Source organism: Mus musculus, chromosome 19 (genome assembly GCF_000001635.26).
Source record: "Mus musculus strain C57BL/6J chromosome 19, GRCm38.p6 C57BL/6J".
Lineage (NCBI taxonomy): Eukaryota > Metazoa > Chordata > Mammalia > Rodentia > Muridae > Mus > Mus musculus.
Genome location: NC_000085.6, coordinates 26,507,900 through 26,523,892, shown reverse-complemented (window position 1 = coordinate 26,523,892; position 15,993 = coordinate 26,507,900). Strand labels below are relative to the sequence as shown.

Here is a 15,993-nt window from a genome sequence, read left to right as displayed (position 1 = left end):
CTTGTTCCTTAGGAAGGTTAATTCTCTCACTTTGCGCCTGCTTTCCTAAGCGTGGCATCTAGAATTGGTGAACAGAGGCCTGAAATCTTTCCATGTTCATCAAGTTCCTTTTCCTGCCTTTGGCTTTTACTTCCATCCTTCCTTTCTCTAGTAATTTTGATGTCTTCATTATTGGTACTTTCTTCTCAGCATTAAAACACACACAGGTCTCTTCAACAAAAGCAAGAGGAATAAAATCCAGGGACTCCCTTTAAAACCACCTTTCCTTTGAGAAACCTTGTGAAGCTTCTCTTGCCTCCAACTGAGCTGGGATTCCTCCTTGGGTCTCTAGAACTTTATGCATCCTTCTGAGGTAGCCCTACCACAGGCTGGTATCCTGGGTTGTATCCTCCCCTCTCCCTTAGTAGCCCATGAGTTAGGTCTAGAAATGGTGGTTTACCTCTCATCTCCATCCCTGTGCATGTCACTGGGCCAGGGGCTCAGAAGTTGCTCAGTGTGCCACAACTTTTCTCTCATACTTATTATTTATTAGTCAGATTTTTCTAGAGGAAAGGAACTGATAGCAGACAGGGAGATAGAAAGATGGAAGGAAGTTACAGAAAGAAATTTACCATAGGGAATTAACTAGCTGGCAAAAATTATGGAGGATCAGATGTCCCCAGATCAAAAGGTGGCAGGTTGGAAAGCCAGGAGAGCCACTAGTGTGTTCCAAGCGCCGAAGACAAGGATGAACTTGGAAACAGGATTCTTTCCTTCTTCTGCTTTCCTCTTTTCTTCATTTTTCCAACGGGTCATCCTTACACTCCAGAAGGAAGCCATCCTTCCTTAGGCTGATACTAATGGCATATAGCAACAGCCTTGTGGGTACACTCAGAATAATACCTCACCAAACATCGAGATACCCAATGTCCCCGCCAGACATATAAAATCATCTATCATGCTGGCATGTCATATTTTCCAATACCCATCACGGGTTCTGTTTTGTTCTATGAAACATTGATCCCAGCTCCCTCCAGCTCTATGGTCTGCACTGATATGAAGCACAGTTACTGTTCCCTTCTACTGTCCTGTGTTTGGTGTGCAGGCAGAGTGGTTTGCTAAAACTGTAAGTTCGTCATATGCTGGACTCTTGTTAGGCCTTGTTTTGGAAGCAGGTTAGAGAGAACACTTTAAAAAGCCTTCCCTTTGTACACAATATGCATACATTATGTGTGAGCCATCGGGTATTGGTGATGTTGAGCCAGACTGTGTACGTTTTGCATTGCTGTGCCAAGATGCCCGTGATAAATAACTTAGGAAAAGGAAAGACTTGTTCTGGCTCAGAGTTTCAGAAGTCCCCACTGTAGAGACTCTCACTTTTGGCCCCGTGGAACACATATAAAACAAAGATTCACTGTAAGTGGCTGGGAAGCAGAGGCAAAGGAGGAAGAGCTCAGAACCCAGTACCCCTTCAAGGGTGGTTCCAGTGTCCCCCTCAAGGGTGGTCCCAGTGTCCCCCTCAAGGGTTCTTCCTCACTTACCTCGTTTAAAGGTTCCACCAGCTGCCACAGACTCATCAGCTGGGGCATATGCCTTTAACGCGTGACACTTTCAGGGTCATTTAACATACAAACAGACTGGCAATTTCTAATATATATTGTCCTCTTGTCATTTTGGAATATGACAATGTGCTGCAGGCCCATACCAAGAATTATGAAAGATACAATAAAAGTGATATGGCAAATAATTATCCAAGGGGTTTATATCTCAAGTTAAAAAAGCGCAGCATTTGTGAAAACTCAGAAGAATAGGTGAGCGTTCTAGATAGATCTTAGATTATATGATGTAGATGACACACTCTGGAGGAAATAGGAGAAAGAAGAGGCCTCTATGAAATATGAAGTTGCTTTGTCTATTTGTGTTGCTGTAACAAAACACTGGATATAGATGGGGTGCCTTATAAAGAAGAGAGGTTTGTTAGGTTTATACTTATAGAGGGTAAAAATCCAAGATCAGTTGGCCCTATCTGTTCAGTTCCTTGTGAGAGCCAACTTGTGGGGCCACAGCATAGTGGATGACATCATGGGGTAGAAGGGCACAGAAAAGACTCAAAGGAACAGGAGGAGGAGGACAAGGAGGAGGAGGAGGAGGAAGTGGGGGTAGAGGAGAAAGGACAATCACATGAAAATAAGCAGAAGATTGCATAGTGTCCAGGCTTGGTTGAAAACAGTCCACGCTGTGAACTATTCCCAGTATAACCCAGCCATAAGGAGAGGCTGACGTTCATCTCCTCTGAGGATGAGACCTCCACTTATTAAACAAGTGATTCTCAACCTGGGGATCATGACCCCCCCCCCCCCCGCTCAGGCTCGAATATCAGATATTTACATTATGACTCATAACAGTAGCAAGTTTACAGTTATGAAGTAGTAACAAAATAATTTTATGGTTGGGTCACCACAACACAAGGAACTGTGTTATAGGCTCACAGCATTAAGAAGGTTAAGAATCACTGTTCTAAATGGTCCACTGCTCTCGACTCAGCCATAGAGAGGATAGAACTATGGTACCTAAATCTTTGAAGGACACACTCAGGCCATGTCTAAACTTTAGCAGATGCTAATCTGTCTGGACCAGGTTCCAGCCATACAGATGTGAGCAGTACCTTTGTGAAGGGTTTCAGGGGGCTTGCTTCAGGGCCACTGCCTCAGCGGGGATGTTGTGTGTTTTTCTTTGCCTTTTCTCTTCTGGTTGCCGCCAGGACCCCAAACAAGACGCTAGAACCCCAGCAGCAATGTGAGGGTGGAGGCTATGTGCTAAGAATGGTAAAACAGAAAAGATGTGAGCTATCCTGGTTTCTGGACTCTTTGTAGAGCTGCCCTCCCCGCCCCCGGACTGCTCATTTCCGGATGTCTTTTACATGAAAGAATAGACCGGCCAACATGGCTTTAAACCTCTCAACAGAGGTTTTTCTTTTCTTTTGGATTTTCTATTTTATGTAACAGAACATAATCCTGACTGAAACAGATACGAATTAATTTTTGCAAAAGAGTAAAAAGAAAGTATTGTCTTGAACTCAAGGCAAAAAATTTTTTTCTTAGTTACAAAAGGGCATTTATACTAATATCCGAGGCATGTGTGAGAAATGACTCTCAGATCTATTTGGTATTACGAATATAAACTCTATCCCATTTTTCCATTTTCTTTTCCATCACTCGGAATCCTTCTGTGATGTGTGGCTTTGGCTTGTCTTCCCATGCAAGGATGATTTTCCTGTAAATTAGAGCAAAAAAGAAGAAAGCCTTGTAAATCACCTCGCTTACTTAACTCGCCCATTGTCCTCTCTCTGCAGGAAGCCTACAGGTTGCAGAAGAAAGTGGCTGGTGGGAATGCAGCCGGGAGGAGAGCTCGGTTTTGAAATGAGGCGAGAATACATGAAATTAGTGTAACAGCAGCCAGTGCGGGTTCTGTGCTCCCCAAACTTAAAATTGAGGAAATCACTGAGAAGAGGCTTTTGTTTCAAATGAACCTGAGACAAGGCAAGTCTTTCTCAGGACCACATTAAATGAGAAGGAGAGAGGCCCCTGGGATGCTCAGTCAGAGCCCTCAGCTTTTCTGTCCATCTCCCTGCAGCCATAACCCATCAGGCCACAGGGGGGACCATTTTGTACTCACCTGCTATGGTGTGCTTAAAAAAGAAGGCCCTTTTTAGGGCTTTAGTTATTTAGAAAGCCGCTCACCCAGAATATGGACACCAACACCATGGAGCAGTTCTAAAATTCTGCAGTTATCTTTTAAGAAAAGCCAGAATTCATTAACAAAATCAATGAATGTGTGTGTGTGTGTGTGTGTGTGTGTGTGTGTGTTGTGCATGTGTACATGCATGTGTGTGGTAGTGGTGGTGGTGGTTGTGTGTGTGTGCCTGTGTGCCCCCATGTGTGCCCCATGTGTGTGTGTGTGTGTGTGTGTGTGTGTGTGTGTGTGTGTGTGAGAGAGAGAGAGAGAGAGAGAGAGAGAGAGAGAGACGGAACAATTGCTGACAATTTCTGAAGTAGAGAGCAGTAGAGTTTGGAAAGCAACTAACTGTACTTTATAGGGGGAAAGTGAGCACAATGAACCATCTAGACAGGCATTGTGGTCTGCGGGCAGCAGAAAGAAACCTTGGGGGGGACCCCTGTAGGATCCCCCCGCCAACTCACAGAGGATCATCTGGGCTGGGCCTGAGAGCCTCCCTCTCCTTAGCTGGGAACACTAGAACAAGATTCTCAGAGCTAGTGTTCGGAGACTCTAAGATAAACTAGCATTACACTTGATGCCCCAGGCTTAGAAGTCACTGGGTGTCCCTTCCGTATTTTGTACTTGGTATGTAAGGTCATCACAAAGTTGCACATAGTCTCAAAGGGATAGACATACACCCATCGCTTCAGTGGTATAGAACCAAGGTTTCATTGTACAAAGTATACATGAGATGGGGATATGTTATTGTTACCATACTGGCTGTCCTAGGAGAAGTGCCTTGCTAGGAGGGGAGGGGAACTTTATCAGTCTTCTAACCAGCCCCAGGGCCTGCCTATGTGGCACTTGCCCCTCCAAGTTGGGAAGGCTTCAGGAGGGAAGATTCCACTCCCACTCCATGCTGGTACCATGGGTGGGGCTGAGTCAGAGTCATGGGGCTCATGAGCCTTGCAGAAATGAAAAGAGTCAAATATAGTCACATTTCCAGGTTCCAGAACATTCAGTAAACTCTGTGCTTTTCTAAAAATAAAGTGGTTTTGAGGAAACTGCTCTCGCCTGTCTTTGTCCACTGAAAGCCAGGCCATCTTAAACTCAGGTTTCCATGGCAGTGGGATTCTGTGCTAATGCCTTCCAGTCACAGCCAATCTCAAGCCTTGGGGTGGGAGGGCAAGACAATGAGGCAATGCATGCTGGGAGCTGGCTTCTAGACAGCGTAGTTTCTACTAATGCCACACTGACATGAGATCGGAATTAAGGTAAATAAAATTCCAGGTTTGTGGGTATAAATAAGGTTGCATTACTAGGAGTAAAAATCATGTTTTGGGTGTTATACCACCAACAGAAGCCTGGTGGAGGGGCGGGGTTCCCTCAGGTATTCTTACTGAACATTTACCTCCTTATCTTTTGTTGCAAGCCATTTGGATAAGTTTTTCTACCCCCAAACCCTTCAAAGGTGGGCCTCTCCTCACTTTACCACTGCTAGTGAGGACCCTGTCAGTGCCTTAGGGAATGGAGCAGTTTAGCAGGTAAAGGAAGGCAGAGGTGGAAAGGGTATTTCCTCTCTTCCTGGGTCCCTGATTTGTCACCCGGATACCAGAGAATACTGTTTGAGCTCTTCATGTCCCTGAGCCCCATTGACAACAGTCCCTTTGGATCCTAAAAACAAGCTTTCTATCCTCAGGGCTTCAACTTAAACCAACTTAAAAATAGATGCTGGTAGAAAGCTTACCCCCATCAGGCTATTGGATGTCTGCAGACATGGCTGATCCTCAAGCTCAGAACACAAATTAGACCCAAATGTGAATCTCTGGTCCATTTCTTAAAGTGAAAGAACACCCCAGTGTTTGCCCAAGGAACATCTCTATGAGGTAGGTAGCACTGATATACTGTACTTGTGTGGCATCCATCTTTCACGAGATCTACTTTACTTTCATGGAGATCTAAGGGACTAAATGAAAGCATGCTGAAGATGTGGGGTGGGACACGGATGGGTAGCCTGAGCAGTAACACTGAATCTCTTTAGAGTTACTTTCTGATGACAGGTCACCAAGGCTGGCCAGGACACTCTTGACAGTAGATGCCTTTCCTTCTCTGTCACCACAGCATGTTGGACTGTTGTCGCATTTGTCACACTTTATAACGCCACTTTAAATGTCAGTCGTCCCCACAAAACATCTCTTGTGCTAGCAAAATGCCTGGCATGGGGAAGGTACTCTATAAATATTTATAGGTACATAAGTATCAATGGCTTAATATGTCTCTAATGGAGGATGCCTCCTTCCATCCTAAAGGATATCTGGGAACGCGGGGACATTTTTGATTATCACAATACTGGGAAGTGATGTTCTGCCTTTAGTGACTGGAGCCCTGGGCACTGAGCATCTTGCAATCGTCCCTGCTTCAAAGGCTGTTCTTTCTCTGAGAGTAACTGCAAGTAAAGTCATATTTCACGAGTCCCTGGCCCTAAAGCCTTCAGATTCAACTAAGAACAGTTTAGTTACCTGCAACCTTGCTGTTTGAGTTTTGGGGTCTGTGATGGTTTGAGTGAGAATAGCCTTTATGGGTTCATATGCCTGAATCCTTGGTTTCCAGTTGGTGGAACTGTTTGGGAAACATTAGAAGGTGTGGCCTGGTTGGAGGAGGAGGTGTGTCACTGGGAGTGGGATTTGAGGTCTTAAAAAGCCCTGCCATTCCCAGTTAGTGTTCTTTGTCTTTCTTTCTCTGTCTTTCTCTCTCTGTGTTTCTCTCTGTGTCTCTCTTTGTCTCACTCTCAATGTAAGCTCTTAGCAATGCTCTGGCCCTGTGTGGCTGACTGCTTGCTACATGCTCTCTCTGAATCCATAAGCCTCCCAAAAACTTGTTATTCTATAAGTTGCCTATCACAGCTTAAAAAAAAAAAAAAACTTGCTGTCCAATGCCTGCGTAGAATAAGTTTTTATAAAGTTATTACCATGGCTCGCACACACTATTCTGACTTCTGTGAAACCCATTTTATATTGTGTCCTTTCCACCTCTCCATGTAGGCTGCAAAGTTATGATGTTTAACGACTGAAAATATTGTGCTTTTATATGCCCTCTCATCCTGTTGCAGATTGAGGTGGTCCTAGTAAATATCCTTTTACAAACAGTTTTTAGTGGTGCTACTTTGTCCAAGTAGCATGAACATGGGGCCTCCCGCTCAGACTTTCCTTATTGGTTCCACAAAAGGTTGCTATGATTTGCAGTGCCTTTAGAAATAGATATGTTTCTTTTTAATTAGCAGACACTGGTAATGAAGGGATGCCACAGTCAGTAAAGTGCGTGCCACTCAGGCATCATGGTCTGAGTTCAGAATCTCAGTGCCCTGTAGAGATCTGAGTAATGGACCTGTAATCCTAGCCCTGGGAAGGCAGAGACAGAAGGATTTCTGAGGTTTGCATGCTGGCTACTTTTGCAGAATTAGTGAGTGCTGCATCCATGAAGAGATCTTATCTAAAAAATAAGGTGGAAGACAACAGAGGAAGATGCTGGATGCTGACCTCTGGCCTTCACATGCATACACACAAGAACACGGATACATGTGTAAAATCAACATACATGCAAAAATCAGTATGTATGAAATGATATAAGTGAAAATTAAAAATTTTGAATATATTTTAATGTCAAATATAGTTTTCTACATATTTCTCTTCATACATCTTCTATTACAAAATGTTCATATAATCAAACCTAAGCATACTTGTAGTTCCCCTAAGCATACTTGTAGTACTATCATAAAATAAAAAAAATACTGGGGTATAAGTGATCTGACCAGGGAAATGGCAAAGAGGGGGCTTTCGTAGGGAGAGTAAGATAAATATTAGAAAGAGAGAGAGGGAGGTAAAATAACCACATGATAGCTGAAAAAGCTACAAGTGATTATTCTATTAGCTATTTATCTAAAAAGGCCCTATGATCCATGCAATTCAATGTACCTATATGCATATATATATACATATATATATATATACATATGTACATATATAGTTTTTAATGAATGTTTCTCACTTGGGTTGATGTGCTCTCTGCAAGAGTGAAAGACTATCGAACAAAAATCCCAATACCACACATGAGACTCCTTCTTTTGAGGTGTTTGCTGGGTATGTCTAAGAGACACCTAGAACATACAGCAATTGCTACTGCCCTTGGTTACCCTCTAGAGATGGAAGATAATACTAGTCTATTGTAAAGACATCATGGACTGTAAAAAACAGAGCCAAGAGGCTCATGGGCTGGAAACACCTGGATGCATCCTCCCTGATAACTCCTGGTATCAGAAATCACCATGCAAGCTTCCAAAGAAGGGACCCACCAATGGCCCTACACAGCTTTGACATCTATGCACCACATCCACTGACAGCATTGCCTGTTAACCCTATGAATGAAGTATTGGCACACATATGTAGGTGGTAACCAACTTCTCTCTAACTAGACTTAAGACCTATTCAACAAGAGGGATACCATGCCTGGTACTGGAAACTACCCAACTAATAGTACTAGTGAAATCATGGCTATTGTAGGAGAGTCTATGATCACTAGTTTTCTCAACCAGCATAATTCTTAACAACAATTTGCAAACATTTGTCTTTAGGCTCACAGATAAGTGCAGTCTTCACACCTTATCATGGAGACTTTTCTTTGCAGAAAACTAGAAATAATCAATAGGCCGAGTTGTGAAGCCCAGTCCCGATGGATATATCTACAAGGCACTCCCACATTTTAAACTTAGGGAACAATGAGGAGGAGGGGGGATGTGTATGTGGAAAGATGGTAAGAGCTAGGGGACTAGAGAGTTTACTCTGCGACTGTGTCTCTTAGAAACACCAGAAGCTACCTGAAAAGTCTAATCAACATGAGCTGAACAAGGAGAACCGCAATGAGGAGGCCAAACTGCATAAGGACGAGTCTACAAGGCTGCAACCTGGCACAAAGAACCACAAGCAACTGAGGGAAGCTGAGAGCAGGAGAGGTGACCCTCGCCAGGGAAGAGCACACCAAATGGTTTTCCACTGCCAAAGAATCAGCCTTAAAACTAAACATACAAGAAACATTTTAAGGACTTAGCATGCTATATTTAGGAAGATATATGTACATACAAATGCATAGGTGCGTGATGTAACAACTGAGGAGGGGAAAGGCCGTGAGTTTGAAGGAGAGTGGAAAGATAGATATGAGGGTTTAGAGAGGGGAAAGGGAAGGCAGGAATGTAATTAAAATATAATTTCAAAAATAAAAACCACAGAAAACAGTGGACTAGTCTCTAGATTCACTGAATCCGACAGAATAACAAAACAGTAGGTCATTGCATGAGCCTCCAGATCCACTATCTTCTAACCTAACTACGTTCTAGTTCTTCTAATCAACACATTTCTTTTTTTACCTGAATGGAGTGGAGTGGTCTCTAATGGTTCCTAGCTCTAAAATTAAATTACTCTAGTCAAAAGAGACCAAAGTCAACCATATACCATATGATAATATATTGTGCCCACTATCCTAATAGCTAAATACTTGAATTTTGCAATCAGAACTGCTAAATACATGAATTCTGACATGGAGGCGTCTAGAATTCTCTTTGGCCCTTCCCCCCTTCTCCTTCCCCCTCTCCCTTCTCTTCTCTCTTCCCCTCTCCTTTCCTCTTTCCCTCCACCTCTCCCTCCACCTCTGTCTCTCCCTCTGCCCCTCCCTCTCTCTCACTACTTCTCCCTCCCCAATCCCTCTTCTTTCTCCAACCCCTCTCCCTGTATCTCCCAACTTCTCCCCCGCCTCTGCCTTTACTTTTTGGTTTTGTTGGAATGGTCTTGCAGTACCCTAAGATCTCAAACTCACTATTCTCATGCCTGACCCTCCAGAGCACTGTCACGACAGGCATGTGCTTCCATGCTCGGCTTGAGTTCTTCACAGATTTCAAAGAATCTCATGATTTCAGAGGCTGAGGGAAACACTTCATCCGTTTTTTCCCCATTCTTCACCCATTCATTTATCCAGTAGATGTTTTAAGATAACCTAGCACACCCTGGCCTCCATCACAGACACCTTGCAGGTATCGATGAAGACAATAGTGTTGTAGAGGCTCCGTGGTGAGGTAGAGTCGGCAGAGGGAAGGAACTTGTGATATGGTCAACAGCACAGTCAGCCCCCATTTGGGAGGCTTCTCAGAGGAGACTTGGGAGCTTGGAATTACGGGAAAGAAGTTTTGGGGTTTTTTTTGCCAATAGGAAGATGGGAGAGTGGGTTGAAAGGACATTTTTGGCATGTAGGAAGAGACATTTGGGCAGCATGAAATTAAACAAAGGCAATTACTGATAGTAAGTAGTAAGAAGTCAGGTCTCTGGAATGTATTGTGCTTTGGGCGCAAATAGAGCTGGATAGATAAATGGGGTCAAATGGTATGCTGGGCAAGAGTCTGCTGGTTTTTTGTTTGTTTGTTTTGTTTTGTTTTGTTGTTTTGTTTTTTAAGTCTTCTGGGAAGCTGGGGAGCTGAGATACAGCAGAGAGTCAGCCAGAGGGTTTTAAGCAAAGGAGTGGCATGGCTGAAGTTTTCTTTTCTTTTTAAGGATCACTTCTGGGAATTTACAAGTGCCATTAGGGTGTACTCGTCTCAAAGCTGGGGGCTCATTTGGTAAACACAAGGATTCTGGTTTGAGGCATTGACTGTTTTGGACTCAGTGCGATGTTGAGTGGCATCACTGTGTTCCCTATGAATGGCAGGTCTCTGGAAAGCTGGGAAACATAGGCTAAGCTCGTTTTTTTAAAGTAATGTGTTAGTTTCAAATAGCAGACACATTACTTTTCCTTCAAACACTAGGCATCTTTTCCAGTGAAGCCCCCTCTATGTTTACAATGGGCTCCAATGTGAGTCAGTAAAAAAAGTACAGCAAATGCAATGTCACAGTTGGATAGTAAGTCACACAGTCACATTATCTAATGTGGTGTGTCACAGAGCTCATGGCAGAAGGAAGGAGAAGATGGCAGAGCCATGGTGCTGCTTAGATTTAGACAGAGAACGCATCCACACCACTAGGTTTTCATTGTGGAAAGCAAACACATGCCAGTGTCTAGTTCAAAATACCCCTGCCAGGATGGTGATGTAAGTCATATGGCAAACCCTTGCGTGCAGATAGTCTGTGCACTTTTGAGTACGTAAAAGCAGTGGAATCTTCATCTAGATAGGAGTCAGTTATTAAGAAAAGTCTTAACTAGTTTTTGAGGGATGAGTCAGGCCCAGTCATTTTCCATTTGCTCTTGACTATGTTCCTGTTGCTTGCCAACCCTGCCTCATTTTCTGTATCATATCAGTGACCTTTGCCAAGAATGTTTCCTGGGCTTGGGCTTTCTCAGTCTTTATTGATTGGTCGATTGATTGATTGATTGATTGATTATTGGTTGACTGATTGATGACAGACTCTGGCAAGTGGTTGGAGGATGTGAGGAAGGGAACACTCTGGGCATCCCACCTCCCACCTCTCACCTCCCACCTCCTGCTTCTGTTAAGATCTCTGAGTGTAGCTACAACAATCCTTAGGCTGTTTCTGGATACCAGCCACCTGTGAGCAGTTCTTGCTTACACTTTCCAGTCATTGTCTAGCTTTACTTATCTCAAAGCTGGCTAGGGAGGGGGGTGGGACTTATTTAGATGAACATAGTGACAAATGGAGGGGATTTAATTATATTTTTAAGACTCTGGCTATACGAGTGGACTTTAAAGAGTTTATTAAGAGCATTCAGCATATAATGATCGCACCCAAAGAATGATTCGTTCAGAAGCTTCCGTGCTTCATATTGACCTTCTATTGATGTCTTTGATATATAATAAAGGAAGCACATTTTTAAATTTGGAAGGAAGTTGATAGAGACACTGAAGAAAAAGGATTTGATGGCATCCAGACTTTTTTTTCTTTTTTCTTTCTTTCTTTTTTTTTTTTTAATAAGCACTGAGTGAATGGGCTAGTGACAGGCTCTGAGACAACAGTCACGTGATGCACCCCCCTGAATTAACAAGGGGATTTTGCTTCAAGGGCTAAGGGGAGAGGAGCAGAAAGGGCCGGTTTCTAGGGAACAGTTTGTTCATCCTGACTCAGTGTGCTGCTGGTCTTGCCACAGCTGTGCTAGGGAAGCACTTGGGAACCAGCAGTGCCAAGTGGTTCCTTCTGGTGCCCAGGGGACCCGGGAGAGCTTCTCTTGAGTGTCTATCACCACAGGGCCAGCCAGAGGCGCTTATGGGACTCACACAATCCCTGGGGTTTTTTTGAGTCAAAATGACACAGCTTCCTAGGAGGGGCCTTTAGCGAAGGAATGTGGTGGCACTGGGCCACTCTTGCTCCCGAGTGCGGACTACAGGGCCAGAGTGACCTGGATTTCTGTCCCAGCCCAGCCCCCTTACCAACTTGAGCACATTATGTAGTTTCATTGGCCCATAGTTGCTATGCCCATAAAGTGGGGATTATAATGTCTTACTGGGCAGCAACAGAAGCACTTCGTTTACAAAGGCCCTTAATGATGCATGGTTTTGGTGATAACAACGGTTATTTGTATTCCTATGTGTGTAAACTGATTTTAACACCATCTTCCCACCTTCCTTCCATGAGACAGGGATCTAGTAATGGTGTTTTCTCCCTACACAGACTAAATCCCTAAATTCTAGATAGTGTTAAACAGCAATATCAGAAGTCAACCCTTGTCAAAGATTTGATAACCAGAGAGTAGCAAACATGGAGCTATAACACAGTTTTTCAATATCTATCCTTTCTACTCAAATTGGAGCAGCACACACATGGCAGCTTAGGGTCTGAGTTCTTCCTCGCCATCCCTTTCCCCCCAACACTGAGAGAGTGTGTTGAATTTCATTCACCATTTACCACCCTTAAAGTGTTTTGACATAATGTTGATAATTTGTTTTGGTTTTGGTTTTGGTTTTAAATCCACTCAGCACTTCTGAGGGTATCAAACATTGCAAAATGAATGCGTATGGTTATTCCAAGACCTCACTATGTACAGAAGAAATGGACTTGTGAACCCAAACCGCAGCACCACACAAGGGCCACCGAAGACCATAGTGCATCAGGAACCTCCTACCAGTAGGAGGCAGCATAGCCTGATGGTTGACATCAATAGACTGGGAAGTCAGATGGAATCCCTGTGTTTGAGGGTCAGCCCCTCCCCTCTACAATGTGGGGTAACTGTATAGATCCAGTGATTTCTGCATCTCTGGTTTCTTCACCCAAGATGGAGGAAATCATAATAACACTTTGCCTCAGAGGGAGTGTCTTTATGCAAAAAATGTTGAAAATGTTAAACATGTAAGCATGTCTAGAGGTAGCCATCTCTCTTTAAGTACACACATGACCAGGAGAAGAGCAGAGAGTCTGTGTAAAAGAACCAGTAAACATTTGATAAAAGCCATTTCTTACCACCTGAAGAAGGGGAGCAAGCAACGATTACTCATCACTGAAAAGCTGAGGTTATTTGTGAATTAGGATCGAGCTCTACCCTTCCTGTCAGCAGCCAAACAAAAAGAAAAAAAAAAAAAGAAAAGAAAAGAAAAAGAAAAGAAAAAGAAAAAAGAAACCCTCATAGCTCTACCCCAAACTCAATGGCTCAGCATCCCCCCCCCGCATCCCCTGCATCCCCTGCATCCCCCGCATCCCCCCGCATCCCCCCGCATCCCCCCGCATCCCCCCGCATCCCCCCCGAGAGGCGGAGGAACTGACCCTGAGGCTGCCTGATGATTGACTTTCTGGGGAGGGCGGCCTGTCTGAGTGGAGCTGATAGGCAAAGCTTTGGAAAATCCTACCTCTTACAACCTGTGCGGTCCAGCGGTGGGCCAGACAAAGAACAGTGTACGTGATGTCAGAGCTCTGAATAGAGCCCAGGACTGCATGTCTCTGGGTGTGGGAAACCTGTTTACTTGCTGAATACTTGCTTTCTTCCCTAGCATTCTTTCTCACTAAAGGAGACACACAGGGCTGAAGTCATGAGGCTATTTCCCTACCTTGCTGGCTCTATTTCCTGTGTTAGGTGAGCTGACCATTTTCTATTTAGCTCCCAGCCAAGACAGAAGTTCCCCAGGCAAAAACAGGGGAAAAAAAAATCCCTCATAGCCAGAATGAAACACAGAGGTCCTCTGCTTGGCTGTGGAATTTTGAAGAGCGAGCTTGCTGGAAAGAGGCATGGCATGCTTGTGAGTTTTAGGGGACTCTGTATGCTGGGATGGTCTGTGTGAATCCATCCGTCTGTCTGTCTGTCTGTGTGAATATGTATGTGTAATGTCTGTGTGTGTTTGTGTGTATGCATGTGTGTGCATGAGCACATGAATGTGTGTGTTTGTGGGGGTGGGAGGCTGATTTAAAGGGGATTGCTATGGCTCAGACAGGGTAGGAACTCATTTTCGTTTGGAATCGAACGCATTCAAGGCTGGATAAAATGAAAAACTTTATTCAGCATTTTCCGAAAGAAGCCACCGCAGGTCTCCCTTTTCAGCATCTGGGACCACAAATGCCACCTAAGCCACATAGGCTGTGCCCATGCACACACATATGTAATTTTTAATATCCTCATATGGCCAGAATGGATTTGTTCCATTCAGTGGGAAGCCACAACATTTATTACATCTCTTTCTCAAATAAACCTCAAAGCGAACATTTCATCTTTCCTCGTGTAATCATCATAAGGTAGAAAATGAAATTTTCCAAACCTAAAAGCATGTTGCTAAGAGCTCCAGGGCACTGTGTGTCACTTCTCACTTTGATGTGTTCATGGAGGGGGTGGGGGATGGAGAGAGGGAGAGAGAGAGAGAGGGAGAGAGAGGGAGGGAGGGAGAGAGAGAGAGAGAGAGAGGGAGGGAGGGAGGGAGGGAGGGAGGTGAGTCAGAGAGATATACAGAGAGACAGAGAGGTGAGACAGAGACAGAGAGAGAGGGAGAGAGGGAGAGAGGGAGAGAGGGAGAGGGAGAGAGAGAGAGAGAGGGAGGGAGGTGAGTCAGAGAGATACACAGAGAGACAGAGAGGTGAGACAGAAAGAGAGGGAGAGAGGGAGAGAAGGAGAGAGGGAGAGAGGGAGAGAAGGAGAGAGGGAGAGAGGGAGAGGGAGAGAGAGAGAGAGAGAGAGAGAGAGAGAGAGGAAAAAAGAGAAAGACAGCACAGCACCTTTCTTGAGGTTTTCAGAGAGCTTTTTTTTTTTTTAACTCCTTATGGACTGACAAGATGGAGCTGATTAAAGGAAGCCAAAGGATGTTGGTCTGTGTGCCAGGCCACTTCAGAAACGAGCATTCCAGGAAGGCATGTAGGAGCTCTTGTCAGAAACAGGCATGATTTCATGGCCCCTCTTGCATATTAATGAACTGCACGTAACCCCAGCCTCTTGGTGCAGATGCAGCCTTTCGGGAGCTGTGCCAGGATGTAGCGATAAATACCAGCTCGAGGGGAAATACATTTCATGATAGAATTAGGAGAGCAGCCATCCGAGACATCCACAGAAACCAGCCCCCTCCCAAGAAGGTAAGGTTCCCAGGAAGCAGAGCGCTGGTGGCATATTGAATGTGGGGTGTCCCGAGTCACTTCTCTGAATCTGGTTCATGGCTGTGAACTCCATCTTCAACTGGCCCACTGCCTGTATCCTCGAGCAAAGACAGCATCCACCCGAAGGTCAGACTCAGGTGAACTGATGAATTTTGCTATTTTCCTGAACAACAACAACAACAATAACAAACCCCCAAACGAAACAAAATAAAACCAAAAAAAACCACCATGCTTAAACATATAATCCTCTTTGCTTTTGTAGCAAAACAGCCACTTTTGCCTCTTCTCTTCCACCCCCAAGCTCCTGTCAGGTGCCTCGCTCTCCTGTCTTCCTGCAACCTGTGGGAGCATTTTCAGACAGAAGGCGAACTCTTGGCAATTCGTTTTCTTGCAGCACTTGTCCAGGATCTGTTCTCTTCTCACCTCCTTGTTCCCCCGTTCCCCTTTGCCCCATCTGCAGAGTAGAACCGTCAGTCTCTTCTGCGCTCACCATCTGTTCCCAAAATTCCTATGATACAGAAATCACATGACAGTCTGAGGTGCAGCCATTTCAATACTGCAAGCTTTTGGCAAGGTTCGGCAGCGGTGGCTGTCATTCCGCTGCATCGATGAGGATGACCAGATCACACAATGAGGGGCGGTAGCAGCAGAGGTGTGTGTGTGTGTGTGTGTGTGTGTGTGTGTGTGTGTGTGAGTTGTGGTCCTCTTGAAGGACCTCTAAAAGCAGCTGCCGACTATATATCAAATC

At 44.5% G+C, this 15,993-nt stretch overlaps 1 long non-coding RNA gene across 1 annotated transcript in view; it reads left to right on the top strand.

The window, feature by feature from the left end:
• Gm52395 overlaps positions 1-3,845 on the top strand; it is an 86,463-nt gene extending 82,618 nt beyond the window's left edge. Inside the window, exon 7 of the long non-coding RNA XR_003952911.1 lies at positions 3,332-3,845. This is a non-coding gene — a long non-coding RNA (predicted gene, 52395). The remainder of the gene's footprint in view (positions 1-3,331) is intronic.
• Positions 3,846-15,993: the final 12,148 nt, after the last annotated feature.